This window comes from Mytilus californianus, unplaced genomic scaffold (genome assembly GCF_021869535.1).
Source record: "Mytilus californianus isolate M0D057914Y unplaced genomic scaffold, xbMytCali1.0.p SCAF_13, whole genome shotgun sequence".
NCBI lineage: Eukaryota > Metazoa > Mollusca > Bivalvia > Mytilida > Mytilidae > Mytilus > Mytilus californianus.
Window position 1 is genome coordinate 44,828,730 of NW_026262615.1, and position 18,905 is coordinate 44,847,634.

General features: G+C 32.5%; 1 long non-coding RNA gene across 2 annotated transcripts; it reads right to left on the bottom strand.

Moving 5' to 3' along the window:
• Nucleotides 1-586: 586 nt before the first annotated feature.
• On the bottom strand, nt 587-18,604 carry LOC127723747 (uncharacterized). Of its 2 annotated transcripts, XR_007992235.1 has the most exons (5): nt 18,484-18,604; nt 13,811-13,989; nt 5,203-5,351; nt 3,018-3,141; nt 587-808 (listed from the first exon to the last, which is right to left on the bottom strand). It is a non-coding gene; the product is annotated as an uncharacterized LOC127723747 (long non-coding RNA). The 2 variants fall into 2 exon arrangements; XR_007992234.1 differs by lacking the exon at nt 13,811-13,989.
• Between the last annotated feature and the right edge of the window lie 301 nt (nt 18,605-18,905).

Consider the following 18,905-nt stretch of genomic DNA (forward strand, 5'->3'; position numbering starts at 1 on the left):
CATGGAAATTAACAACTATAGGTTATCGTACAGTCTTGAGCAAAACCCATATCGTATAGTCAGCTATAAACGGACCCGAAATGACAAATGTAAAACAATTTAACGAGAAAACTAACGGCATGATTTATGTACAAAAGAATGAACGAAAACAAATATTATATACAGCAAGTATACTGAATTACAGGCTCCCGACTTGGAACAGACACATGTAAAATGCGGCGGGTTAAACATATTCAAAAAGCACAAAATTGTAGATTCCCATTAAATAAAAGCAACAGTAGTATACCGCTGTTCGAAATTCATAAATCGATTGAGAAAAAAACAAATCCGGGTTACAAACTAAAACTGAGGGAAACACATTAAATATAAGAGGAGAACTACGACACAACAGAAACACAACATTATAATGTAACACACACAGAAACGAACTATAATATAACAATGGCCATTGTCCTGACTTGGTACAGGACATTTTAAGAAAAAAAGGGTGGGTAGAACCTGGTGAAGCTGTGGCAAGGAGAAATTTGAGAGGCTTAATTACAAATGAGGTAACAAAATTATTAAAATTAATTTAGATACAATGCACTTCTCTTTGAACTTTATTTATTCAGAATTTTGTTATTTTTCATTATTATCTTATCAATTGATTGAGATGGAATACGAAAGAACTTTACAGACGTCAGTTTGATGACTTGTCAGCATTTCTGTTATTGAACTTGTACTTTCTGGTGCGCACGAATCAAACTGACAAAAGCATGACTTGATACCGGTGGCTGCAGATGTGAACCAAGATTGGTGATCGTCTTCTCTGAAAAAAAAAACAAAAAAAACAAAAGTAAAAACATATTCATTATCACTGTTTTGATCTCAGACATTTTTATCTATCTCGTATATGTGTACACATTTTTCTTTCGCCATGTCATTGCAGTTTTTTTTATTTCCACGACTCCCTTCTCACTAATATAGAGTGAACAGCCGGTATAATTTCCAATTCATCAAATTTCTTTACAAACATATTTTCTTCTTAAAAAAATAGTTTTTGTAGGCTTTTTTTTTTATTTAATCCACCCAGAATTCCGATTGAGTATCCTTTCCGTAAACAGATTTTATAGACATATGCTTTTATATCTACAAAGCTTCCAGGGAGACTCGGGAATAGAAATATGGTCTGTCCCTTTGATCTTCTTCTGACCGGCAGTTAAACTCTTGCCAAAGCGGGACGTCCGTTTGCCTGTGCGGGATGTATAAGTACGCAGCCACGTCCGGTCAGAATGGGGACGTTAAATCCAATACTTCGCAAAGAGAGAGCACCAGGCTATTTGCACGCTAAAAACCCTTGGAACAACTCTTTGGGTGGTACGAAAGTGTCCTGTTGCAAGTCAAAATATCTGTCTCTATCTAAACACATATGCAACTGATCAATTGACATTTACGTTTTATATATATGTGTATATCCTGTTTATCGAATACAAAGACTATCAGTACTGTTTTATTTTGGTAATGCATTTGTAGTATTATTGCTACGATGTAACAGGATAGACATAATCTATAAAATCACAATCTCAAAACTATTTCGTCATATTACGTCTTAACAAAGACAGAGAAGATAACAAAGGTGCATTCGAATTGTAATAAAAACAGACAATACCATTACCAAAATTAAAAATGACGAAAGGATAAACAACAATACACATTTAAAATAAATGAGATAGCATTCCACCGTTAGATTGTAGTTTCGCAATTTGGCTCTGAGGATTCTTCAAATATGAAAGCTAGTGTGCAATAAAATTCATTTTTGGATAGCTGTGATTAATTCAGCTTTCATATTGGGTTTATAGGACTATCAAGATTGTGTACAATATTTTAAAATGAACTGTTTTTTTTAATGGCAATCCGTATTTTCATATTCATACCAGACCAATGTTTTTTTTGTTTAATTTTGTGTCGCACGAATTTTGTGATTAAATTTTACGAAAAAATCAGGAGAAAAACACCAATTTTTTCTTTGATCATTTGGAAGATTATTGTCAATAGTTTCAGAAAACGTATCAATCAAAGGAATTGAAATTTTAATTTGAAACAAATTTATGGGGAATATGTGACATTTTCATTCCCCTTTTTGCAATATTTTATGGTAAATAAATGCAGAATGTTGCCATAGATACAAAAAAAAGGAATTATATTTTACCATTTTAACTTTTGAAAACAAAATTCATGGAAGATACTGATTACATACACATGCACATGTATGACACAAACAGTTGGCTTAATGTATTAGAAAGTCAGGAATAGAAAATGATTAAAAATTTTGAGGTTCACTTTTAATGTTATTTTCTAACTGCGGAGTGCTACCAGAGCAAAACAAACCTCAACCAAAAAATGGTTGTCGTTGGTTCATGTCTGTCTTATTTGTTTTTCGTTATTTGTTTTGTTATATTTTAGGCCGTTTGTTTTCTCAATTGAATTGTTTCATAATTTTCATGTTGGGGGCTTTTATAGCTGACTATAAGGTATGGGTTTTTCTCATTGTTGAAGGCCGTACGGTTGCATATAATTGCTTACATCCACTTCTTTTGAAAGTTGGTGGATAGTTGTCTCATTGGCAATCATACCTCATCTCCTTATTTTTATATAGAACTCATGTTCCGAAAGGGTAAGCAGTTTCTGCTCGACATGAGTCATATTTGATACAGATATTCAATAATGTCAACCAAACCATGATGGCGTCCGTAAACCTTACGAAGGGATTAACAATTTTAAGGATCCTTATATCCAAATAATATTATGTATCTTATCAGAAAATGAAAGCTTCTTACGTTTACAAAATATCTGTTTAAGAATACACCATAGAGACAGAAATGCAGTAAAACGAGATCCGTTAGTGGTGTCACTGACAAGAAGTATTCAAAATTGAATAGATAAATACATAATGCATTAAACGATAACGCACAAATCTATTTATTTCAAGAAATGTATATACACCAACCTTTACTTCTTGAAATGACAAATATACTTACGTACAAGTGAGCGGCGAATCGGGTAAATAGAAACGGAAATAATTCCAGTTAGCCTCAATACAACCCATAAACCCAATCTGTGCAACAGTGTTGTTGTTATAACATGTCAGTAGTGCTTTTAAATCTGTAATAGAAAATCAAGTATGGTAAGCAAAATTGTTATAAACGGTAACAGACAGAGAAGGTCTTCACTAAACGTCAAAATTATCCAAACGATTTATGCATTACAGATGCAATGAATAAGCGATGAATCAACGGTTATACATCGTGTCTATATCTTAAACTATTGTGTCGATATCTCTTAAATTAAAGCCTTTTCTTAAATAGAAGGTAGTGTAAGTGAGTTTAAATAACCCTGTTATCATGTTCTACAAATGCATTAATAACTCAAAATTCACAATTAATTGGTTAGAGAAATACAAATATAGTATAACACGTCTGTGTTTAAATTAATAAGCATCTGAATATTATCCGTAATGGACAAAAAAAAGACATATTCGAACTTATTTTTAAGTATATATAATAAGTATGTTACCGAAATTTCTAGCAAAAAAACTAAGTTCTAGGCACATCGCTATTTACTCGCAAAGGGATTTGCGAATGCACATTTGTGGAGACATGTTGTAAAACATATGAAATCATACTATTTATAAAACAAAAATGGACGAATTGAATGTAATCTTTTTTATTAACATCTGCACGTAGCAATTTTTTTATTTTCTATATTTACATGTGATTATCTAAGAGGCGCTTTTTGATTGGATGCAGCTAGTTACAACTGCGACCAATGGACATCATTACTTCGTGGATCCGAAATTCTTGCTTAATCTGCTATGAATGAAGAGTATTTGGCTTGGTCGTAACCCTTGGCGTGCGAAGATGGCATCTTGTTAGACATAATCAAGTGTATGGTGTTGTATTCCCAGCACCTTATGGCGGCCATATTGGATTTTTTTCATGACTCTATATCCAAAAAAGTGCATTGGTATCATAGCTAACAATGTGCTAAGTGCTATGATTTAAACATTAAGTGATCAATTATGCCAATATATTGGTCAAAGCTGCCTGACTATAAACTACCAGAGGAGAAAGTCATTATTTATTTTAAATTAACCAAAAACTACTATGATTTAGTGTCAAAAACTCTCTACATCAAATTAAACATAAAACGACAAAAAAATTTAGTTAAAAATTACCACTTCCGTTTATTTTTGGTCCCAATGCCGCTTCAAAATATGTTTCGCCTTGATTTTTTCTCTCATATAGACGCTACAATGATCCTAACGTTTTAAAAGCAAATGAGATAAATCGATATGTAAACGTCTAGTAAAAAATGGTAATACAGATATGCAGTTGTTGTGTCAGCTCATTGCCGTGGACAGGCAGATATTGAACAGACAGGGGTCAGATGTGATTCTAGTATTATGTTTGAAGACCAGTTCTATGAAGAAAAAAAAATCTTAGAAAGAGTGGTTCGCTCAGTCAGAATAAGTTAACTGAGTGGGTTGGCAGGCTTTTGAACAGCACATACATTGGAAGCTAGACTATCGAACAATAGCATATTGAAATTAACTTCTCTCTAATATTTCTAGGAACAGATATGTGAATACATACAGATATTATGATTTTTTCAACATGTATCATTTACCTATCATAATTATCATAATTCCTCTTGTACATCTCTCTGATTGAATGTAAAACATGTGTAGCCCCACCACATATTCATGTGGCTGTCCAAAGTCAGGAACTTCAGTAGTGATTCTCTGATTTTATATCATAATGTTTTTCCTATTTTGAATAATTTGATGTTGATGGCAGATCTTTAAGAGTTTCTGTTCGTTTATCCGCATTTGTTATCAACTCGGAACCATTTAGTGCATTACAAAAATACAAACCCAACATTTTGATCCATTTGAAATACATGTTAACGTTTTAATTACTATAATAGGTTCTTTTAAGGAGAATAAAAACCATCGATTGAGAAAAACAATGAGAATCTATCAATCGAAGGTAACATAAGACGTAAAAAACAAGGTTCATTTTTACAAGCATCGTTCACAATAATTTAGTTTTTATTGCAACTATTTGCAGTTATTAAAGAGTGTAAATGCTGCTTCCTTAATACATTAGGAATCGTATAAGAACACAAATAAGGATTTTTTTTTCAAAATAGTCTTTATGATACCTTTCTTATTCTCGTCATCACACACTGACATGGCAACGTTCTTTATATGCGGCATCATCTCAACATAGTATCTTGTTTGATCAGTATTGCACAAACTTCTCAAAGCTTCAATGTTGTTTTGGTAATATTGAATCACTTTATCAACGAAGCTGAAAAGAACATGGTAAAAATTTACTTAAGCAACAATAATTATATACATGACTTGATTATTTGATTTCTAAAAAGTTTTATATTTGAAACATTCCCTCATCAACTAGTTATGACTTCAATGATATACTCAGCTCAAGTGAGTATAATAAGTATAGGCGTAAGATGTGTATAGTGGCACCACGTAACCATTAAAGAATAATTTTCTCTACTAATCAGTTTCTCTTATCGACATTGCCTCACAAACAGATAAATTCCCTAGATATTCATTATCTGAACATGCAATGCATTTTTAAACGTTTAGAAAAAAACAATCAAGAATGTGTTTCCAGACAATTTAGATTAGTAGTACCAGAGATTCTGTAAACAAATCAGATCAAAATCACTGATAAACGCCCTGGGTTTGACGACTAGAAAACAAATGTAGTTGTAAATAAAGTAGGGAAAAATGAAAGTTTCCATCGGGTAAATAACCGACAAAAGAGATTTATACCAAAGGAATATTCAAGCTTATAAATTGAAGACAAAATGACAAAGCCATGAAAGACAACGTCGAAAATACAGTCCTCAAGATACAACATAGAATAGATATAAGAAGATGTGGTATGAGTGCCAATGAGACAACTCTCCATCCAAGTCACAATTAGTAAAAGTAAACCATTATAGGTCAAAGTACGGCCTTCAACACGGAGCATTGGCTCACACCGAACAGCAAGCTATAAAGGGCCCCAAAAATTACTAGTGTAAAACCATTCAAATAGGAAAACCAACGGTCTAATCTATATAAAAAACAAGAAACGAGAAACACTTATGAACCACATCAACAAACGACAACCACTGAACATCAGGTTCCTGACTTAGGACAGGTGCAAACAAATGCAGCGGGTTTAAACGTTTTAATAGGCGCCAACCTTCACCCAACCTGAAACAATAGTGTAACATCACAACATAAAAAGACACCCTATAAAATATCAATTGAAATGGCTTAACTCAATCAAAAGACATATTAACAAAAACAAGTGAACATACACTGAACGAATAAATTTGATCTATGACACAATGTAAATACAAAATTAATAAAACAAGGTGGTTAGATTTAACCTAGAAATCTAGAGGGCCATAATCAATGACGTTTAATTAGATAGCAGTCAGGGGATCGTGCTTACGTCATAGGTTACAAGCTGAGAAAATATCTTAAACTAGACGATATTGATCACTTTTTGTGCACAATTACACGATGGACGGTATTGACAGTAGTTTTCCCGATTACTGTCAAACTAAAGACAATTAACCTCATCAACTTGAGCTTTTGAGTGCGGAAAATAACTAAGAAAATAGACATTAATTCTTCATGCGAAGAGTCCAACGATTTTTCAGTCAATACCGATCGGCTTGTTGCCATACATATGGTTTCGTCTGATGAATAAACTTTACAAAGCGCTGTCTGCCGTTTTTTCCAAATAAAGCTACTTTCCGTCATGATCGATAGTATACATTTCTAATTATTGATGATCAAATAGTCCGTTTTTTTCCTGTTTCAGTAACGTTATAGGTGTGCACTGTAAGCAGAAAAAAAGGTAGTAATAGTCAAATTAGGCGTTCGCAAATGATACTTTTTGATTTTATTTATTATTTTTTTTTGTTACGGAAGGACTTTTAACAGTTATGAATAATCATCAAAATTTATGCATCAATTTATATATATATATATATATATATTGGTTGGAAACCATTCATCATACTTGGACATTTACGACTTTTATCTTCTGCATTTGAAAGATTTTTGTCTCACAGTTGAATATACAAGACACATTTGTATTGCTTTGGGGAGTCTCCAAATAACAAATTTGTTATCTTTTCCCCATTATGTCAACATATATTGGAGGCTGTTGTTTTAGTGATTAAATTTTTACACCTATAGCATGTTTTACCAGGTGAAGGGTAATAAGGCACCTGTAGTGATTTTGATTTGTTTTTTGGTGTTTTAACGCCACTTTTAAGCACAGCTTTTGGGCTATTTCGTGGCGGCCAGTTTTTATAAGTGGAGGAAACCGGAGTGCCCGGAGAAAACCACCGAACTTCTATAGGAAAACTGATAATCCTAGTCAATTAAGATTGGAGTCGAGTGCACCCGCACGAGCGGGGTTCGAACTCACAACCTCAGTGTTGACTGGCTAGTGATTACAGTAGAAACTACTTAGACCACTCGGCAACCGAGGCCCCGGCACCTGTGGTGTAAATTAGTCACGTGTAATATTATTTACCTGTAAAAATCATACATTTTAAAGTAAAATGTTTAATGGTGAAACTATTAATATTGTCATACTACATTTTATAAAATATCAGCCTATGGAAAGTGCAAATCGAGAAAACCGTTTCGTATGTGGAGTCGCGATTTTTTTCAAATATGAAATTTTAAATATGTAGACACTCCAGAAAAAGATGATTTTTGCATTAAACAAAAATTAGTATTAAAATTTATAAATACGTTCAGACCGAAATTAATTCATGCAACAAACAGAAGAGATTTGTGTTTTACCATTTTTCAATAAAGTGTGAAATCCATTATTATCAGCCTTTCAAGGTCGTTTTTAATGAAAACAGTCAAATTGACCAGTTAAACAAGCACAAATATTTAAACAAAAATTAAGTCTTCAATATCAAAGTAATAGCAAAAGTTTATGTCCTTGTAAAAGTTCCACTGCTACGTTTTTCTTTTGTAAATAGATAATTGAATGCCATTTATTTCATTGTAGATGCGACATTTTATAATGTAGTTGCGGTATGTTTTATTTGATGCAAATGCATATTTACTTGTATAAATACAACATACTTGGGATAAAATGTTCAAAATACATGGCAAGTTGCATATACGTTTGTTCTGTTAAATACGTCTATGTTTTAAAAAGAATAAACAAGTACTTTTCAGATGAATTTGCATTTTACAAATGTCAAAAGTCGTCTGAGATTTCCCAACAATGCATCTCATTTACAAAAGAAAATATCGCTACTCCACATAAGAAACGGATTTCTCGATTCGCACTTTCCATAGACTGAGTATGCAATTCCACCCAAACCCTTGTGAATCCGACTCCAAATTATAGGCAAAGTAAAATTAAATTCACATTTTCACCCTCTCTAAGTCATTTCTTGGAAAACTTTACGGACGTTATCATTTATTTAGATGACAGTTATGGAATGTTTATATCACAGATGACCACGGGTATTTTCAACATGCCTTAGCCAAAGTCCACAATCCCGCCCTTTTTTTTCAATTGTAACATCATTAAATGCGACTTAACACGACGAATGCAACGACTATTGGAGGAAGAACTGCCGTCCCTTCCGGTGCACTTAAGTTCACCTGCAGTTTTTCGTTGGGGTTTTCTAATCTTTTGTGGACTTTATTATTTTTTTGTTTTTTCATATCCATCTTCTGATTTGTGTAATAAAAAAAAAAAAGTTAATTTTATTTTAAATACGAAAAAAACTTATATTTCAGGCGTTTTCCCAGTATTGAACCAGCACATTTTTTTCACAATTCATGTTTGTTAAGAATGTCGATTTCCTCCAATCAAGTACTGTTTATTCCTATTTTAAGTACATAGGTAATCACAGTTTCTCACAAATGCTTTAAAGGTACTGAAAATATCTTAATATTGACTGTTTGGGAAAATGGCTGTTCCTATTAATGCGACATTAGTTTACCAATGTGCAAATCTCGGAAATTGATTTGGAAGAAACAAAACAAGGTAACAAACAAAAACCTGAGGAATTCGCATGAACTCAAAAAGGAATAAGTAGACTCAGTCAAAATGTCACAATCGGGAGTAGAACACAATAGGTAAAATTACAGATCAGACGACTTTACTGATATCTAAAGATCTAAGACCGTGAAAACCTGTCGCTAGTAAGTTGAGACACAGGCTCACACTATTTTTCGATTAATTTGTGATGGTGACTATAAAACTTATGAAGTGTTGATTTCAGTCGTCAGAAATATTGCAGTCGTTTTGCAGTCGTACCGTAGATTGATATAGTTGAACGCTTGGTTCAATCAGCTTTTATTGACTAACCCTGTGTACGATTCGTTCCAATATAAATTTTATACATTCGGCTTGAAACTCTTTATGTCTTTTTTGTTTGTGTTATGGTATATTAATTAATCAAATATAAAATTGCTAATCAAGTGAATCAATAAACTGTAACCATTAATTCTGGATTTGACATAATTGTACATATCATGAGGTATTCTTATCATAAAGAACGGAAGAAACATAGAAACCGATATTTTCTATAAACCAACTGATTCCAAACAATATCTTTATCATTTTACATCATGTTATCCTAATAATACTAGAGTAAACATAACATTTGTCCTAGCGAAACGCATATGTACAATAATTTCAAATCCAGAATTAAGGGATACAAGATTAAATGAATTAAGATACATGTTTTTAAACCGAAAATATCCGAAGAGAATAATCGATGACGGTATTACAAGAGCGAAATCTATTAGCTTACAGGAATTAAGAAAAACTAAATCACATTAAAAAAAAACGTTTTACCGTACATTTCAACTCACAATATCAGAAATAATGAAGCGTTCAATACAATACATAATAATTTACCATTTTTACAGAGCGATCAGAGAATGTTGAAATAATTTAATTTGCATAATGTAATCAAAAGCAAACGGCAACCGAAACCGTTGAAAAAGTTGATGACTTGCGCCACATTCCAATCTGAAAATATTTAACAAAAAAAAAAAAAAATGTGGACGACCAAACTGTGAATCTTGTTTATACTTATCCGAAGGAACAGAATTCGTTTTTACATCCGGACACATGTCTAAAATCAAGAACAGTTTTACATGTGCATTGGAAAACCTTTTTTATATCATAACTTGCAGTGGTTGCCAAGAAAATTATATTGGACAAACCAACAACACCATTAGTACATAGACAGCAAATTCGAGCCCCTTGTACAAGATAAATGACACTTAGAGAATATATTAATTTATGCGCTGGATCAAATCATCCAAATTTCTTTATGTTTCAATTTTATCAGTGATCAGACAAAACAATGGACCAATGAGATTAATAAAGAAATTTATTTCATTAAGAAATACCATCCAAAATTAAATCGATAAAATGAGAATCCGAAGGCTACTTCAAATTGTTACTTTTACTTTCGTTTTAAGAACCTACGTTGTACTATATTATGACATTCGGGATCTAATAATGATGTCACTAATAGGTGTTATTCCCGAAGACGTCCAAGGCAACTATATCCATGAATATCTGTGAAACAGTGAAACCGGTAGAAATTTATTGCGAACATTTTAGAACAATTTTATGTTTTAATCGACAAATTGTGATTATTAATATTGAATATAAATAAATATATATATACAAGTCTAAATTGAAAACAACGTTCAAACCTATGATTGCGTTGGATAAAAACCGCAATTTTTATACGTGTGCATGCAAAAGAAATTTCTTGGTAGAGGGGTCTAAATACAGCACAAACAACATTTTCCGAAAGACCAAAAAAGTGAAAAAGTATATATCAACAAAACGCATTTGACTAGCAGGTCGAACAACAGATGTTTTTAAATCCTGCTGACTGCCATGGCGAATGCCAAATAAACGGATCACAGATGTAACAAAATGGATCTTAATTATTAATTTAATTCAATAAATTTGCGTAAAAGATGGTATACCTTAAAAAAATGAGGTGCAAAAGTTTGTACACCATATCCGGATTTCGACAAATAATGTCTCTTCAGTGATGTTAGGAATCGAAACGGTATTTGGAAGGCCATATAACTTACCTCAATTAAGGATTGACTCTTGAATTTTGAAGAGTCGAAATAGGATGAACGTATCATATAAACCCAAAGGCAAATTTAATACAAGCCCAAACGAAAAAATATAAACAAGTCTAAATTAAAAACAACGTTCATACCTAAGATTGCGATAAAAACCGCAATTTTCATACGTGTGCATGCAAAAGAAATTTCTTGGTAGAAGGGTCTATATACAGCACAAACAACATTTTCCAAAAGACCAAAAAAAGTGAAAAAGTATATTTTAACAAAACGCATTTGACTAGCAGATCGAACAACACATTTCCTTATACCCTGCTAACTGCCATGGCGATTGCCAAAAAAAGGGATCACAGATGTAACAAAATGGATCTCAATTATTAATTTAATACAATTTTACTTGCGGAAAAGATGGTATACCGCAAACATGAGGTGCAAATGTTTGTACACTTTATCCGGATTTTGACAATTAATGTCTCTTCGGTGATGTTAGGAATCGAAACGGTATTTGGAAGGCTATATAATTTACCTCAATTTGGGATTGAATCTTGAATTTTGAAGAGTCAAATTGGATGAACGGATCATATAAACCCGAAGGCAAATATAATACAACCCAAAACGAAAAAATATAAACAAGTCTTAATTGAAAACAACGTTCAAACCTATGATAGCGTTGGATAAAAACCGCAATTTTTATACGTGTGCTTCCAAAAGAAATTTCTTGGTAGAGGGGTCTAAATACAGCACAAATAAAATTGAGAATGGAAATGGGGAATGTGTCAAAGAGACAACAACCCGACCATAGTGCAGACAACAGCCGTAGGCTACAAATGTGTGTTCAATGCAGCGAGAAACTCCCGCACCCGGAGGCGTCCTTCAGCTGGCCCCTAAACAACATTTTCCAAAAGACCAAAAAAGTGAAAAAGTATATTTTAACAAAACGCTTTTGACTAGCAGGTCGTACAACGGATGTTCTTAAACCCTGCTGACTGCCATGGCATTGCCAAAAAAAAGAGATCACAGATGTAACAAAATGGATCTTAGTTATCAATTTGATACAATAAACTTACGGCAAAGATGGTATACCGCAAACATGAGGTGCAAAAGTTTGTACACCATATCCGGATTTCGACAATTAATGTCTCTTCAGTGATGTTTAGAATCGAAACGGTATTTGGAAGGCCATATAATTTACCTTAATTTGGGATTGACTCTTGAATTTTGAAGAGTCGAAATAAGATGAACAGATCATATAAACCCGAAGGCAAATATAATACAAGCCCAAACGAAAACATATAAACAAGTCTAAATTGAAAACAACGTTCAAACCTATGATTGCGTTGAATGAAAACCACAATTTTTATACCTGTGCATCCAAAAGAAATTTCTTGGTAGAGGGGTCTAAATACAGCACAAACAACATTTTCCAAGAGACCAAAAAAGTAAAAAAGTATATTTTAACAAATGCATTTGACTAGCTGGTCGAACAACGGATGTTCTTAAACCCTGCTGACTGCCATGGCGAATGCCAAATAAACGGATCACAGATGTAACAAAATGGATCTTAATTATTAAATTAGTACAATAAACTTGCGGAAAAGATGGTATACCGCAAACATGAGGTGCAAAAAATTGTACACCATATCCGGATTTCGACAATTAATGTCTCTTCAGTGATGTGAGGAATCGAAACGGTATTTCGAAGGCCATATAATTTACATCAATTTGTGATTGACTCTTGAATTTTGAAGAGTCGAAATAAGATGAACGGATCATATAAACTCGAAGGCAAGTATAATACAAGCCAAAACGAAAAAATATTAACAATTCTAAATTGAAAACAACGTTGAAACCTATGATTGCGTTGGATAAAAACCGCAATTTTCATACGTGTGCATGCAAAAGAAATTTATTGGTAGAGGGGTCTAAATACAGCACAAACAACATTTTCTAATTGACCAAAAAAGTGAAAAAGTATATTTTAACAAAACGCATTTGACTAGCAGGTCGAACATCGGATGTTCTTAAACCCTGCTAACTGCCATGGCGATTGCCAAAAAAACGGATCACAGATGTAACAAAATGGATCTTAATTATTAATTTGATACAATAAACTAGCGGAAAAGATGATATATCGCAAACATGAGGTGCAAAAGTTTGTACGCCCTATCCGGATTTCGACAATTAATGTCTCTTCAGTGATGTTAGGAATCGAAACGGTATTTCGAAGGCTGTTTTATTTACCTCAATTTGGGATTGACTCTTTAATTTTGAAGAGTCGAAATAGGATGAACGGATTATATAAACCCGAAGGCAAATGTAATGCAAGTCTAAATTGAAAACAACGTTCAAACCTATGATTGCGTTGGATGAAAACCGCAATTTTTATACTTGTGCATGCAAAACAAATTTCTTGGTAGAGGGGTCTAAATACAGCACAAACAACATTTTCCAAAAGACCAAAAAAGTGAAAAAGTATATTTTAACAAAACGCATTTGACTAGCAGGTCGAACAACGGATGTTCTTAAACCTTGCTGACTGCCATGGCGATTGCCAAAAAAACGGATCACAGATGTAACAAAATGGATCTTGAAAATATTTGAAAATACTTGAATTGAATGAATTCTCACCTACAATAATCATCTACGATATTTTCATCGAAATAATACAACTGCGAATTCCTATTTATATGTATATAATATCGAATATCTGGTACTGTCTCCTTTGAAGAGAATTCTTCTACAATTTTCCTGAAGTCTATCTATACATGTTTGTGATGGAAGAGGTGGAGGTACTGCTTTGGCAAAACCTACAATGAGAAGATATGCAGGTGTATATGCGATTACATGTTATCACTTGTTACCACTCTATCACTTCTAACGTTGTGAGACTTTCGCCTTGTAAATGTATGATAACGTTTTTTTGCCCCTATTACAAATACACTTGATTGTAGCACGTTGTGAGTACGGGTTTACTAATTAGCGCCTTATAAATTCTTCATTTACTAAGAAAGACATATTCGAAACATTTCTTTTTTCAATGTAAATTGCATCGTTTAATCCCGATGACTATCCTCTTTCTTCTCTTTGTTATTTTATTTTTTTCAACACATTTACCTGGTAGAGGTTGTTATTTTTATTGTCCTCTCAAGTTATTACCCTGCTTAAGGATGTTATCTTAATGTCCTACTCAATCATTTACCTGCTGCAGGTTTTACTTTAATTGTCCTCCCAAATCTTTTACCTGCTACGGGTTATTTCATTGTCCTACCAACTCATTTACCTGTCCTTGTTCGTTATTATATGTTCTTTTTATCATATTATTCTCTCCAATGATTTACCTTTTGCAGGTTGTTTTTTTATTGTCCTTTTATAATCATGTACCCACTACAGCGGTTTGTTATTGTATCGCCTATCAAATCATATACCTGCGACAGCGAATTTTATTGTATTGTACTCCAAAATCATGTACCTGTTACAGGTTGTTATGTTACTACATGTATACTCCCAAATCACTAACCTGTTGTCATTTTATTTTATCGTCCTACTAAATCTTGAACCTGCTATAGGTTGGTATTTTCTTTTATTGTCCTGCCAAATTATTTACCTGTTGCAGATTGTTATTTTATTTTATTGTCGTACCTTATATTGTACCTGCTACAGTTTAGTATTTTATTTTTCTTGTCTCCAAAATAATTTACCAGCTGCAAGTTGTTATGTTATTGTGTTGTCAAATCATTTACCTGTTACGGGTTGTTATTTAACTTATTGTCCTACCCATTCATTACCCCTTTTCAGGTCTAAAAGTATCACTTTAATTAAATCAACTTTATCAAACTTCCCAAACAAATTCAGTAACGTGCTTATCGTGCCTTTACCATCACATTTTTCCTTACTTAAGATAACAGTAAAAAGTTTTAGATAGAAAATTTATCTTTAAAAGAATTTCAAAGTATATTCTCTGGTGCGAGTTGTCTTTACTTATATATATATATATCTTACTACTAAAACAGAGATAGTTGCTACCGATTATAGCCCAATATAAACGTTAAATATCGGGTATAGAACATACTCGATAGTATTACAGATCAGACGACTGAAGATCTAAGACCACAAAAAAGATGTCGCTATTGAGTTAAGACACAAACATATCGTATAGATCAACAAACTCGTGATTGTGACCGTAAACATTATGTAGTATCGATTTCAATCGTTCTTTCTCATAATTTTATTGGAGCATTTTTTGTGTAAAGAGTACACCCCTGTTAATGAAATCAGAATAGCGTGAACAAGCATGAGCCTTACGTATTAATAGAGATAAGTAAACGCCATACGATGGTGCGAAAGGTATGTTACTGCTTCGAAATGGGAAGTTGAAATTTGGAAAGTTAACATCATAACGTTTGTTATAGATTCTAGTTTGACTTCATCTATTTGTGTGAATTTCTTTGAAAATATCAAAATATTAAGCAGCCCTTCTCGGTTAGGTAGTATCCTTAATCCCATGTTCACTGAAATATAACATGCACACAGTCACTGAAATGTGGGTTACCAAATGACAGGATATCATCAATACATGTATATATGAAAAATGTTTTTGTTCTTTTTGTCTATGAGAAGTTTTTGTATGAGTTCTGCTTCATATGGGTCAAGTAGAAGTCGGCTAACGGGATGCACAGTTAGCACCCATTGGAATGCCGACTGTCTGTTGTCAAAACAACCGATCAAAAACATAAATTTTGCTAACGACTACTGCTCTTTTGGAGAAAATTTTAAAAACAACTCCCTTTTTAAGGTTTAAATAAGTGTTATCTTTAAGTTTGAACACATCTGGGCAATTTTCAAGTCTAGACATTAGTTCGCAGCTTGCCATCTTCATTTGTATTCCTTGACCTTTTGACAACAGTTAATTGTCAACCGGTGACTTTATCATGAATTCCTTAAGGTAGCTAAAACGTATTTTTTTAAGGATTTTGGCAAATTTTGTGTTCCTGTTTGTATTTAACAAAAACCAAGTTCTGCTTGAAGTACATGTTGTCCTGTTACACCACTGTCCAAGGTTAGGAGAGGGTTGGCGCTTTCAAACTAGTTTAATCCCGCCACATTCTTTATGTGCCTGTCCCAAGTCAGGAGCCTGTAATTCAGTGGTTGTCGTTTGTTACTGTGTTACATATTTGTATTTCGTTCATTATTTTGTACACAAATTAGGCTGTTGGTTTTCTCGTTTCAATTGTTTTACGTTTGTCATTTCGTAGCCTTTTATAGCTGACTATGCGGTTTGGGCTTTGCTCATTGCTGAAGGCCGCATGGTGACCTATAGTTGTTAATTTCTGTGTCATTTGGTCTCTTGTGGAGAGTTGTCTCATTGGCAATCATACTACATCTTCTTTTTATATATATTTAAAGATATAGATAAGTCTAAATTGAAAACAACGTTCAGACCTATGATTTCGTTTGAAAAATCCGCAATTTTTATACGTGTGCATGAAAAACAAATTTCTTGGTAGAGGGGTCTAAATACAGCACATTACTTTGGGACCGAAATACAATAACAAAAATACAATATGCAAAAACCATGCGTATACAAATTTTAAATAGAAAACAAATGTGGACAGAGCACTGACGTAAATATAGGACTGATTAATATTAATCTGAAATATAAGAACATAAGAATGTTTCTCAATCTTACATTCAGTTTTGCATCTGAAGGTATCTTTAACAGATGACATTTCTGAAGAAACTGGTCTACTATACGTTTCTGTTTTATGACAGCTTTCAGCCTTATTAGAAAAGTTTTTTTTTTACATAAATGTCAATTGCCAAAGTAATCAAATATCTGTTTACACATATAAGATCCATTTAACATTTAAATTATATTTTGCGAATATATGATGTTGAAATTTATACATAATATCGAACTTTTTTATTTGTTTTCCAAAAATGGAGATAATTGCAGTTAATATATATGCATCAATTGACTAGCGATAATAAAGTTAGGTGTCGATGTTGTCATGCTTGGAAGGCTGTAACAGAACTTTTTCTAAAATGTAATTTATTAAAATCACCGTACGGCCTTCAACAATGACTAAAACCCATATGTACAAAACAATAAACAAATAACAAGTATGTTATTCACCAACAAGCGACAACAGCTGAATTACAGGCTCCCGACTTGTGACAGGAATATTTTATCAAAATGCCTTCATCAGTCACTAGAGCTATGGATACATCTCATAGAAATATATAAAAGTCTTTTACGTATATGATATAGATATTTTCATATTCAAATTCCAGAATAATAAATCAACCTGAAGATTTCGACCCTGGTGATAAAATAAGGAAAGGGACAAAATGACATTCGTCCCTATTTACATTTTTTTAACGTCTTTCAAAGTACCGAACATAGAAACATTCTATCTGAAGCTTTTGATAAAAAAAGAACAGTATAATAGAAAACTAAACAAAACAAACCTATGGTAGTTTACCATATGTTGAGCCCACTAGTCCGTTTCAGCTTTATAAATTTTCAAAAATATATTATCAATTAGTTTCTTATATTGCTATGTATATTTATCTATGTAGTATTTACTAATTCGGACAAAACCTTTCAGAATGTTTGTAATTAGAAAGTTGTACGTGAGGTTCTATGATAAAAAAAAAGGTTGAACAAAGTGAAAAAATGTTACGGATTGAATGTATTGACCGTAACAGCAACTTATCACGTGTTTTATTTTTAGACAAAAAAGAATTAAAACATTTATGGCGATCTCCTTGGTCACTGGTCTTTAATTTATATTTGATTGAATAGAAATGCAAAGGACTAATTGAATGGTTGTTGTGATGATAAGCTGTATCCCCTCTCTATAGGTTTAATTGTGGAATACAAATTTACTATCTTTGATGACGTTTTACTATCGGAAATAAATTGCCGACCTTTTTTATTCATTGACAAAACAAAACAAAACATAGTTGATACATCAATTAGTAAAATATGGGATGTAAATTCAACTACCACATTATAAATTTGAAAAATTAAAAAATAAAATAAAAGGTCAAAGTATCAATAACTTCTGCAATGTTAACACTCATTAGTTAGTGGAATAAATGCAGCGATTAAAAGACGTCGGTATATTTTCTTGTACAAAAATAAATTATGATGGTAAGTTTTAGTAAATTATTTTTCAAGATTTATAGAACTGAAATGAAATGAAATTTTGACGCATTTCTCACCTCTTTTTATTAAACTAAAAGAAATACAAATGAAAACAAACAAAATGAAAAAAATAAAATAAAAAGTAACTTACATGCTAACATCAAAACCAACAATTTAACAAAAGACATCATCTTTGAACTATAAAACATCTATCTTTGTTGAGTATCCTCTTATAAGGGGATGTATATATACTGTTAAACGAATCAATTACCTCAAATTTAAAACTAAACTGTGTATAGAAAATTTGAAATTAATGGCACTTATAGCAATGATAATAATCGTTAAATTACTATGACATTTGACTATATGTTAGTACACAATATTAATGATGATGATGATATAATAACATCGAACAGTCAACAATCGGAGAGTTGATGTTTCTTTGTAAATTTCAACTTTGTACTTGTTTGGCTTTATAACTATTTTGATCTGAGTGTTACTGATGAGTCTTTTGTAGACGAAACGCGCGTCTGGCGTATTAAATTATTTTCCTGGTACCTTTGATAACAATTA